This window comes from Cavia porcellus, unplaced genomic scaffold (genome assembly GCF_034190915.1).
Source record: "Cavia porcellus strain 051 isolate PalLab524CR breed Dunkin Hartley unplaced genomic scaffold, mCavPor4.1 scaffold_6, whole genome shotgun sequence".
In the NCBI taxonomy this organism is placed as follows: Eukaryota; Metazoa; Chordata; class Mammalia; order Rodentia; family Caviidae; genus Cavia; species Cavia porcellus.
Window position 1 is genome coordinate 20,680,866 of NW_026947489.1, and position 12,698 is coordinate 20,693,563.

The 12,698-nt window shown below is 38.9% G+C and overlaps 1 long non-coding RNA gene across 1 annotated transcript; it reads right to left on the reverse strand.

Annotated features, from left to right (window-relative positions):
- Window positions 1-478: 478 nt before the first annotated feature.
- LOC134476242 (uncharacterized) lies at window positions 479-1,823 on the reverse strand. Its single transcript, XR_010047820.1, has 2 exons — window positions 1,593-1,823; window positions 479-901 (listed from the first exon to the last, which is right to left on the reverse strand). It is a non-coding gene; the product is annotated as an uncharacterized LOC134476242 (long non-coding RNA).
- Between the last annotated feature and the right edge of the window lie 10,875 nt (window positions 1,824-12,698).

The following is a 12,698-nucleotide window of genomic DNA, read 5'->3' on the forward strand; positions in this document are numbered from 1 at the left end:
ATGGATAACTAAATGCAAGAACTCTGTGAAGCCACAGAGAAACCACTTACAACTCTAGAGAAACAATCAAACTCTAATGCTGATGTGGAATAGGCATAGAGAAGCTGAGCAGAGGCCTGAAGGAGGAGGAAAAAAAGACTGGACATGAGGGAAAAGAAAATACGTAGAACAAAAACAAATAGATATTCCAGATATGTCACTAACAAACTATAGTCAGCACTGTGGAGGCCAAGGGAGGAAATATGGAGCAATTATGAGCACCACAGTAACCTGGACACACTTCACCTCCCACTCACCATGACTGCCCTCCATTCTCAGAAGAACAGGGCCCTGGTTTTTTCACTGATCACCTACTAGCCCCAGGGAAAATTTTTTGACAGAACTTCATATCCCAGAGAATGATATGTTCCGCAAAAGTTTGATCATTGGCTCATTAAAAGTTATAATTGAGAAGAATAAGATTAACTTCATAACTAAATGGATGAGAAAACATAGTTTTATTAATAGCAGGTAAGATCTGCTGGAAGGAGGTGTGCTGCCCTGGGAGTAGCTTCCTTCTCATTGGCCCATGCCCTGGGCCTGTCTCTGCCCTTTGGTCCTCTGAGAGACACCCTGATCCATGCTTCAGGCATGGACCTTGAGAAAGGACACCCTGCCACGATGTCCAAGGTATTGGATTTGATGATTTAGACTTCTGGCTAGTTCCTCCAAGGCTGTACAGTCAAGTGTACACACACACACACACACACACACACACACACACACACACACAATCAATCAATCAATCAATCAATCAATTGTGGCAACCGAAATTCTTTCTCTTCTTCGCTCCAGCAGATCCCATCCTGTTTGAATGCAGCGTTGGAGGTGCAAGGATCCAAAGACTTCCGTGGTTGGAAGACTGCGAAATAAAAGCAACAATGGCCTGACTGCACAGATACTCGACATTTTTCCCATCATAACACTTAGAAAGATGTGAAGAGCATAAACATGGCAAATTCCCTAAGTATATGCACATCTTTGAAAAAAAAAAAACCTCATACTGTTTTTCAGGAAATGAAGACATTACAATAATTCAGCTACTGTATCCATAAAGGTGAGTTATTTTAGATCCAGGACAGCAAGCTTACATCCCAGAGCCTAAAACCAGCCGAGCCCACAAAAGCATTTTATTTGGTCTGCACAACACTCATTTAAATATTTTTTTCTACCTTGACAATGAGATGGTTTCACATTAAAAAGAATGAGAACTGGGCCTGGCTTCCAGTTAGGATGGACAAAGTCATAAAAGATTACCAGTCCCACAAAAAAAATCAGAAAACATCAGATAAACTACAGAATCACACTTCCAAGACAACGAGGATGCAGCACAATCTAAACAGACTGAATTCTAGAGAGAGACAGCTTTCCGTAAGTGACTAGAGTCCAGTGGCTGCTTTTACTTTTCAAAACAGGCTGGCAAGCAGGCACATCTGCAATAGACAAGGCACTTTACTGAATTACAAAGAACCGAGATTAACTGGTAATGACTGTACCAACAGGAATGACAGACTGGAATGCAATGGAGTTCTCTAAGCAGAGATGACACTTACTGGCTTCCAGCTCTCCCTCCCTCACAAGAGGTTTATCAACTGTGCAGTACCATGCAAACTTCGACAGGAAAACAAAGCAAGAGATCTCCCACTGCATGACACTCTGTAAGCAAAAAAGGAAGTCAGAGAGAAAGGAAAGGAGAGAGAGGGAGGAAAAATGATATTATGGTCAGTATTTAAATCCCAAGCGAGGGACCTGAACCCAACCTCACAACATCTGAAACCAGTAGATCTACTGTTTTTGTTGCTGAAAAAAGAAAAGACATCACTATTCTGGTGATAAATACTGACTACTTCAGCTTCTGCTACTCTTTCTTACACTTTATCTATCTTGAGAGTAAAATAATCAATAAAAGCAGACCCACATGTGACTGAGAGAGTGAAATTAACAGACAATACTTTGACATAATAATTACATATATTTTAAGGAATTAGTGGAAAATATAAATGTAAAGAATTTTATCAGCAGAAACTTTTAAAGCACAATCAAAAGAAATCTCAAACCTAAGCTGGCCATGGTAGTTTACACACAGAATCCTATTTGGGATCCTATTTGGAAAGCTGTTGGAGAGTGTAAGGCAGGATCCCAAGTTCGAAGCCAGCCTAGGTAACAGCAAGATACCCATTACAAAAAAAAGACAGAACGAAAAGAAATGGGCCACTGGGGGGACAGCTAGACACCAGCCTTTTCCTGTGAGTCAGCACCATTCACAGACTGCAGAGGAAGAGAACAAGAAGTTACTAAGGAGCATGTCCTCCCTGTGAACCAGCATCACGCCACTCGGGGAACAATCAGACACTAGCCTTTTCCTGTGAGTCAATGCCATTCACAGACTGCAGGGAAAGATAAAAAGAAGTCAACAAGAGCACACCCTCCTTGTGAATCACCACCATGAGCGGGCCGCTGGAGGCACAACCAGATGCAAGTCCCTTCTAGTGCGCAGGCTGGGAAACAAGAAAAGTCAAACCCACCTCCCCATAAGTGACCAGCTGATCTGGAGAAACACAGGCTGCAATGATAGTTATTGGGTAAAATATAATTTAATGCATGTAGCGTTTAGTGTCTCACTGACCTTGCAGGCCTAAAGTCGGTAGTCTGATCATCTATTCAGAGGATAATAATATGCAATGTAGCATCTGTGGAGGATCTCCTTCTGAAGGTGGTTAACTGTTAATTCCCTATTATGTTGTTTTGAAGTCTTGTATCATTTTCATTATTTTGTTGGGTTGGGTTTTATTGTGTTTTATTTTGTTTGATTTTATGATATCAGATGGCATGGGTAGCAATTTCAAAGATAATAAGATACATTTATAGCCATTTTGGAGTTACTATTATCTTGTTTTAAAGTCCTTTATTGCATTCATTGTTTTATTTTTATTGGTTCTATTCTGTTCTGTTTTGTTTGATTTTTACTATGTCTGAAGGTATGTGCAGCTATTTGGGGGACAATAAGAGGCTTTATAATAACCACTGTTGATTTCCTATTGTTCTGAAGTCCTGTGTCACTTACACTGGTTTGTTTTGATTGGCTTTATTCTGTTTCATCTTGCTTGGTTTTATTCTCTTTAAAATAAAAAAAATTGGAAGAAATTTCAAAAATTAATGAGGAAACAACTTAACGGGCTGGACAAATAGAAAAAGGGATCAGTAAACCCAGAACCGGGTCAATTAAAAAAAACAGCAAAACTGATGAGCAAAGAAAAAAGAATTGTTTAAATGTAACATCAGAATGCTGTGAGAGGAAAAATCAGTTTAATATAGATAAAACTGGAGTTCAAGAAGAAGGAAAAGAGAACTGGAGCAAAAGAAATATATGAGAGAATGATGGCACAGAGTTTCCAAAATTTTATGAATACATCAACCCAGAGATTCAAGAAACTCAATGAATTTCAAGTTGGATAAATTCAAAGAATACTACATCAAAGAGCACATTACAACTAAACCACTGAAAACCAAAGATGATAAAAAAAAAAATAACCCTGATGGGCAGGTAAAATAAATTAGGTATTAAATTTAAAGAAAGAACTAAAAGATTTACAAATTTATAGCAGACTTCTCAACAGACAAATGGAATTCAGAAAATAACACAATGACATTCTTTAGATACTGGAAGAAAAACCATTGCTTTAAAATTCTATATGTGACCAAAAAAAACCATATGATCATCTCCACAGATGCCCAAAAAACATTTGATAAAGTCCAACACCCATTCATGGCTAAAAGAAAAGCTACAGAAAGTTGAAATAGATGGTCTTTATCTCGATCTCATAAAAGCCATCTATGACAAACCAACAGCCAACATCATATTAAATGGGCAAAACCTGAAAGCTTTCACTCTAACATCAGGAACAAAGGCCAGGCGTTACGGCACAGGCCTGTAACCCCAGCACTCAGGAGGCTAAGGCAAGGGATCAGCATGACTTTGAGGCCATCCTGGGCTACAAGGTGAGTTCAACTGCATAGTGAAACCCTGTCTCAAAAAGACAAAAAGTAAACAAAATCAGAAACAAGACAAGGCTATCCACTGTCACCACTGATGTTTAATATAGGTCTAGAATTAGGAAATAGGCAAGAGGAAGACACAGGAAAGGAAGAAGTTACCAGTATTTGCAGATGATGTGATACTCTACACAGAAGACCCCACAAATGTCACCAAAAAATTTAAAAACCAAATTCAGTAGTGTCCCTGCATACAATTAACACCAAAAAATCAATAGCCTCCCTGTACATAAAAAACAAACTCACCGCAAGAGAAATTAGGGAAACTACAACTTTCACAGTAACATCCAAAAAAAGAAATACCTAGGAATCAATCTAACAAAGAAAGTAAAATACCTCTTTATTGAAAACTACAGTACTCTGAAAGAGGAAATTGAAGAGGATATCAGAGAATAGAAAGATATCCCTGGTTCTTTTATAGCAAGAACCAATATAGTGAAAATGGCCATATTTTCAAAACAGTTATACAGATTTAATGCAATTCTGATCAAAATTCCAACTACTCTATCTCACAGAATTAGATAAAACAATCCTAAAATTCATTTGGAGTCAGAAGAGATGGAGAATAGTAAAGGCAATTTTGAGCAAAAAAGGCAAGGTAGGGGGCATCACAATCCCTGACTTGAAACTATTATTATAAAGCTACAGTGACTAAAAGCAACATGGTACTTGAAAAAAAAAAAAAAAGGATCAGTGCAATAGATTAGAAGATGCAAAAACATCTCCAAATATTCAGCCACCTTATCTTGCCAAACATATTCATTGGAAGAAAGATAGCCTCTTTAATAAATGGTGCTAGGAAAACTAGCTTTCCACATGCCAAAGACTAAAACTAGACCTATATCTGTCACTATGTACTAAACTAAACTCAAGGTGGATCAAAGATCTAACTATTAAAACAGAAACACTAAATTTGGTAGACTACAGAATAGGTAGGAACTCTTGAAGACATAGGTGGAGGCAAAGACTTTATGAACAAAACTCCAATCACACAGGAAATACTACAAAGAATCAACTTGGATCTCATCTTACTAAAAAGCTTTTGCAAAGCAAAAAAAATCATCAACAGAGTGAAAAGACAGCCCACAGTGGAAAAATTTTATCCAGTGGTTTCTCAGACAAAGGACTAATATCTAGAACATGTAGAGAACTGAAAATATCAGACTCCCCAAATTTTAAAGACCCAAATGGACATCTGAGATGAATACACACTTTTCAGAAGAAGCACAAACAGCCAATAAATATATGACGAAGTAGTCAATATCACTGGTCACTCAAGAGATGCAAACTAAAACAACAGTGAGATTTCATCTCACACAGAAAAGCTATTAGCAAGAAATCAACCAATAACAAATGCTGGTGGGAATGAAGTGAGAAAGCAGCCCTTCTCCCCTGTTGGTGGGAATGCAGACTGATGCAACCACAAGGTAAACCATTATGGAGATTCCTCAAAAAACTAGGACTACAGGTCCCATTTGACCCAGATAGTCCTCTTCCTGGCATCTTCCCAAAGGAATTAAAAGCATCATACCACAGTGATGTATGTGCACCCATGTTTATAGCAGCACAACCTATAATAGGTAAATCTTGAAAACAAGTAAAAAATACCCATCGATCAGTGAATGCATAAAAAAGTTGTGCTTTTTTATACAATGGTGTACTACTCTGTCATAAAAAAGGATGAACAAGACATTTCTAGGTAAATACTTGAGACAATACTCTAAAGGGAAATAAATTGAACACATATCACAAATGTGTAAATATTGCATTTGTCTCCCTGGTGTGAGAAACTGAAAATCTAAGTAAGAACCAAAATGTGTAACAGAAACTGTGAAACAGGAAGAAATTGTTCAAAAGGAAATGAGAGGGAAAAGGAAGGAAGAGAAAAGAAAAAAAGAAAGTAAGGATAAAATGCAAACTAACTTTGTCTATAAGGAGGGGAAGAAGGGTTGAAGGGAGGGGAAGGGAGGGGAAAGGAAAAAATAGGAATTACATACAGATACAAATTCTCTATGATGAATGTGATCTTTATATATATCTAAATTATACCAATAAACTTAATTAATAAAATAAAATTCTATATGTATGAAAACAAAGACATTTTCAGAAAAACAGAAGAAGTGAGTATTTATCAGTAGCAGACTATACTAAAAGAAATTTAAGAGGAAGCTTCCCTGGCTGAAGCACAAATGGAGACCTGGACCTACAAGAAGGAATGAAGAGTGCACGGAAAGTGTAAATATTTGCAAATACATATATATCTAGTAATATTTAAATATAAAATAATATCTATATGTATATATTTAGATATTATGTAAGCAAAAATAATAACTTTGAAGTGAGTGCCTAACACTGTGTCTAAATGTAAACTATGTGCCAAATAGCATAAATTATGGAGAGTGAATAAAAGGAATAAAACTTGGTAAAATTTTTGCATTGGGTTGAGGTTAACAGCTCAGTGGCAGAGCACTTACCTAACATGTATGACACCCTGGGTTCCATTCCCAGCAACTTAAAAAAAGATCTTTATATTTACATTGTTTGTTAAATAGTACACTAATAACCAGTACTAACCGCATAGGTGCATGGTGTTTGATTTGGATCTTAAATGTCCTCCAAGGCTCATACACTACAGGGTTGGTTGTTAGCCTGCAACATTATTGGGAGGTGGCAGCCTCTTTAGGAAGAGAAGTCTATGGGGAGAAGGGAGGTCCCTCGAGAAGTGACCTTGAAGGAGATACTGGGATCCACATTTCTTTCTCTTTCTTTGCTTCCTGGCACTATGAGGTAAGCAGCCATCTCTGCCACATGCTTCTGCCATGATGCACTGTACCGCCACAGGCCCAAACCAGTAGACATGGATCAAAAGTTCTGAAACTGTGAAATGAAATAAATCTTTCCTCTTTGTAAAGTGATTATCTCTGGTACTTCGTTATAGAGATGAAAAGCTGACTAACACACATGGTTTATTAAATGTGAAAAGTTAAGGATGCACATTATAATTTCCAGAACAACATTTAAAATGCTATAAAGATGTGTACTTTAAAAGCCAGCAAGGGAAAAAAGGAAACATGAGAAGATTCTCATCACAAAATGAAATGGACAAAAACTGAATCAAATTCTCCACCCCACCCCCAATAAGGTTATTATTGAACCTAATCATTGAGTTTGGTTCAGTCTTCATCCAGTTTGTGACCAGAATCATGGAAAGCATCAAGTTTACAAAATGAAGTATACTGTATATAAAAAGAGATAAAATGTACAGTAAGAACCCATTCTTAATTTTACTAACTGTAAATTCACCAGGCACTGAAACTTTTGACATAGAGGAAGACTGTTTGGATAAAGAAACAAGCCCAAATTATGTTGTTTGCAAGAGGCACACTTTAAATATAAGGACAGAGGTTTTAAGTAAACAGATTTTTAAAAAATATACTATACCACATAAATGCTAATCAGAAGAAAGATAGTATGGCCACACTTGGTAGACTAGATAAGTAGACTTCAAGACAAAGAGTACTACTAGAAGTAAAGGAGGCACATTATAATGAAAAAGGACCAATTCATCAGCAACATCTAACAATCAAAAATGCATAAATATATGATAACAGAGCTTCAAGCTACACAGAACTTAAAAATCAAACACAAGAAATACATCCATAGCCTCAATTTTAACATACCCTTTCAGTAGTACATAGAAAAACAAATGAAAACATCAAAAAGTATATAGTAGACTTTAACACTACCAATCATCAACACAACAGCTTTGATCTACTGATATTCATAGAAAACAGTACTCAACAACTGGAGTATATAAGTCTTGTTAAATTCACAAGAAAGAGTCACCAAAATAGTGCATACGCTAGAACACAAAGCAAATCTTGATAAATCTCAACGGATTAAAATCATACAAAGTATAGTTCCTTGACCAAAATGGGTTCTAATAGAAAACATTAACAAAACAAAGCTTAAATATGGCCAATATACACAATACTCATGTAATACAAAATAATAATAAAACACTCCAATTTAAAAAGAAAAAGGAAACCAAGGAATTGAAAAGGAGCATTTTCTTTCTTGTTTTTTATTGTTGTTGTTGTTGTTGTTGTTGTTGTTGTTGTTTTTTCTTTTATTTCCCACCTTTTTGCAGTGTTGGGATACATCTCAGGACCTGATGTATGTTTCATTTTGTTTTGGTTTTTGGTTTTGAGACAGGGTCTTGCCATGCAGCCAAGACTGACCTTGAACTCTTGAATTTGAGGCAATCCTCCTGCCTCATCCTCTCCAGGGTTGGAATTATAGGCATGTGCCGCCATGCCCAGCTTGGCCTCATCTATATTAGGCAAGCACTATATCCAAGTCCTTGACGAGGACCTTTACAGAAGAATATACCTGAAGGTGTTCAATATATTATCATTCATGGTGAAGTATACATTGAAACCACAAGGAGATAACAACTATACACTCACTAGAATCGCCAAAGGTGCTGATAAAGACAGGAACCCACTGAAACTCTTCAACACTACTGGCAAGAACGTAGGCTGCCCTTCCTGGTAAGCTGCGCAAGCCGTGCGCACTCCAGGCAGAGAAAGTCAGCATCTCCTGAGAATCGGCCGTGCTGGGACTGCGAGGACCAATCAAGAAATCAACCAGCCAGCCTTCCTGGTAAGCTGTGCAAGCTGCGCACACTCCAGGGAGAGAAAAGTCATGAGACTACTGGTGGCCTGCCGGCTGAGAGTCAAACACCATCCATATCCGCCCTTCCCCGCCCCCCATACCACCCCCACCCCACTCCCCCCACCCCCTCACCCCCGCAAGCAACCGGATGGTTCCGAGGTCAGCCTGAGCTGACAGCAATTAAGGTACATAAAGTAACTAAATGCTTGTGTTGTTTGGTTGATTTTGCAGGCCTAGGAACAGTGGTCTGAGCATCTCTTGGGCGGATGACTGTATGCAATACAGCAAATATGGTGGATTTTCTTCTACCTTGTCTTTGAAGTCAAATAGTGTTTTCCCTGTTGCGCTTTGTTCTGATCGACTGTTTTGCTTTCTTCAACATTCTGCTTTGACTGGTTTTACAGTGTTTTGTTTTTGGTTTGATTTTGCTATACCTGATAGAATGGACAACTATTGTGAAAGTAACAAGATATGCTATGATAGCTATTATGGTTTTCCTGGTATCCTGCCTTGAAGTTCTGTACCAGTTTTGTTTCCTTGTTTTGATTGTCTTTGTTCTGTCTTGTTTTGTTGGACTTTACTATCTTTAAGATTAAAATAAATAAAGAGTGTAGGTTGCCATATTCTTTACAAAAAGCCATTCATTTCTAATAGTTATAAATAACTATCTTACGGCCCTGGCATACACTGATCTATAAGGTATGATCAAAAAAGCATGCAGCAAGTTTTTCTAAACTTTTACCACAGTAAAAGACACATTGTCACTAATGCCCCTCAAAATAGTCTCCCTCACTTTAATCATATTTATCCCATCATTCTGGCCACTCTCTGAAGCAGGTCTTAAAGTCTTCTGAATGTCTTTAGTTGTGCTGTTGGGGCTGCCTTTGATGTGCTGAATTTATTTAAAATGCAGTCCTTATGACTTCAGGGAAGAGCCCAAAGTTGCACAGTGTCAGATCTGGTGAATAAGGTGGGTAAGGACACATTGTGATGTTTTTATGAGTCACCTTTCTGTTGGGTGGCACTTGTTAGCAGCATTTACCATATTTTTGATCGCACCTCATAAAGACACTCTGAAAAAAGACTTCCGGAGGTTCTTCATAAAGTGGCAAGAAAGAGGAGAAAAGTAGGTTCAAAACAAGGCAGAGTATTTTGAGAAGGATTATGGCAATGGTCTTTAGCCATAATAAATTTTTAATTTAAATATTCATATATTTCCCATCAGCCCTGGTATGTATAACCAAGATAAATGGAGTGCACGTGTCCACGAAACAAAGTTACACGAGCCATTAATGGCACTTTGAGAGGCTGAGGCAGGAGGATAGCAGGGTCCAACCTGGGCAATGTAGTGATTCAACCAGCTCTTATAGCAAGATAAAAAGGGCTGGACATGTAGCTCAGTGTGAAAGCCCTAGTTTTGATCCCCAGGACTGAAAACACACACACATACCCCCAACACACACACACACACACACACACACACACACACACACGTGCACGGTAGCTGTGAAAACAGTTCAAATATTCCTCAACAAGAGTACAGGAAAACCGGGGCTGGGGATTTAGCTCAGTGGCATAAGCACCTGCCTTGCAAGCAGGTATGGTCTTGAGTTCAATCCCCAGTATTGATTAAAAAAAAAAAAAAGTACAGGAAAACAAATTTGAGCAGTGTAACTTAGCAATGAAAAGGAATGAGTGGTGCATGCAGCACGGGAACCCTTGAGTGCCACACTGAACAAGAGGAGTTAGACACAGAAGAATACAGACTGTAAGATTTTGGTCACAGGAAGTCAAGATCAGATAAAGCGGTAATTACAGTCAGCAGTCACCTTTGTAATGCCAAGAGTATTTATTGACTAGAAAGGCGCACAGGGCAACTTTCTGGGTATAGAAATGTCCCAAATCTCCAATGGGTGAAGGTTACACATGTAAAACGTATACATATGTGACAATTCATTAAAGCTGTTTATGTTTTGCTGCTTGCCTCAAAAATAAAACCCCACATATATCTGGGTTGTTTTGAAAATGTGAAAAAATCTGGTGATGCAACAGAAACACTGAAATAAGACTCAGGATTTTATGTCAGCAGGCACTGAACGAGATCATTCCCAAAATACCAAGCCCTGATCCCTGGTGGTCTCGGGCTTATGTGGGATAAGCAAGCAGGAAGCACAGAGGCAGAATGGCTTGTCAGCTGGGGATTGGTCCTTACAATATGCATCACAGTGACCAGTTATGCAACACAGGGACCAGCTGTGTTGTTTCTAAGAAACAAAAGTAATAGGAACTATAACCGGAACTATTACCTGGGCAAATAATAAACCAAAATACACTGGCTGAGGTGGGGGTGGCATCTTCTGCTACAGTAACACAGGTTTCCATATGGCTAGAGCTGGCTAGCGGATGCACAGGCCTGCTCCCCACACTCTTGTTCACTTCTAGCCCCTCATATTCATTTCTGCTGCTTGCCTGGCTCCATCCTGCCAGGATCCAACCTCCCTTGCACACCAGTCAGGAAGGAGTCCTGAGCCAAAGCACGATGGTCACCACCAGACTGAAATGGCAGCTAGGAGATAAATCCAACTCTATATGTTCTTTTTGCCTGGCCTTGGGAAGTAGGTGCACTTCCTTCCTAGTGTGCCACCAACAAGTTTGCTGGGTGGGAACCCTCAGAAGAGAAACTGTAAATTTCTGAATAATAAAGACTGCTCAAGCAACTAATTGGAGAAATAAAAGAAATGTGATGGTGTTTGCATTCCAAGTTGGTGAAGCAGGTCATATTGATTACGTTTTTAATCATTTAAGCAAACCATGTGCAAACTCCATTTTAACAGAGATAAGACACTCTGATGATTCAGTTGAGCCTCCAGATATAGCCATGCCTGGAGACAGTGAGGGGAGGAGTTCTGTCAACATAACTAAGAGTGGCAGGGTCAGGATACTCAGTGTATGACCTGGCACCTTTTGGGATGCAAGTCTGTGATCCTCCAAATAATTTATTTGGTCTCATATAGCCTCGAGAAAACCAGAAGTGATACCAAATGGATTAGTGGGAGGTTGGGCAGCTCACTAGCAGAGGAACAGTGGCTACTAGTATAGGGAAAAGCTTTTAAGATAGTGGCTATTCACCAGCCAGTATAATCATTTGTAACACTTATTAACCTCCTCATACCAGCGGGTACAGGGCTAGAGCTCTGAGGGACCCAGCACACACCAACTCTTAGGGGCCAGTTGTGTGGACCTCTTCCCAATTCTGCATTTAGTGGTGGCTCAAAATCTGGCAGAATAGGAGTTTTTACACCTTTACACTTGCAAATCACCAAGGATTACAAAACAACACAGTGTCACCATCATAACCCCCACCTACCACCTACAAGTGTAAGTAGGAAATAGCTACAATCCTACTCAAACTCCGGATGTTCTCTGGATTCAGGAACCAGGTGACAAGCAATCTTCCAGTGGTTTTAAATGTACACAATTAGAGCCGGGAGTGTGGCTCTTTGGTAAAGCACTTACCTATCATTACGAGGTCCTAGGTTTAATCCCAACAATGCAAAAATAAATAAATTAAATAAATAAATAAGCTCACTTAAATAAATAAATAAGCTTACTACAACCCCAAAAGGCGCAGCTTATTAGTATAATCATTTTACAGATGAGGGACTGAAGCAAAGAAAGCTCAAGTGACTTGCCTAAAGCCAAGCAGCTACAAACAAACTTGGTGGATCAGAGCCAGAATCCACATCTCTTACATGACACTACCCTGCTTCTCTTCTTATCCCTTCAAAAGCTTCAGTAGGCTGCGGACTCTACTAGCCACAAACACTTCACTGCTCAGGTCTAGTTTCAAAAGGATGAGAGATATGTGCAACTAATCATCAGAAAAATTCCCCTCCCACCCCAGAAATGTGCCTAATGATGCTTTCTCA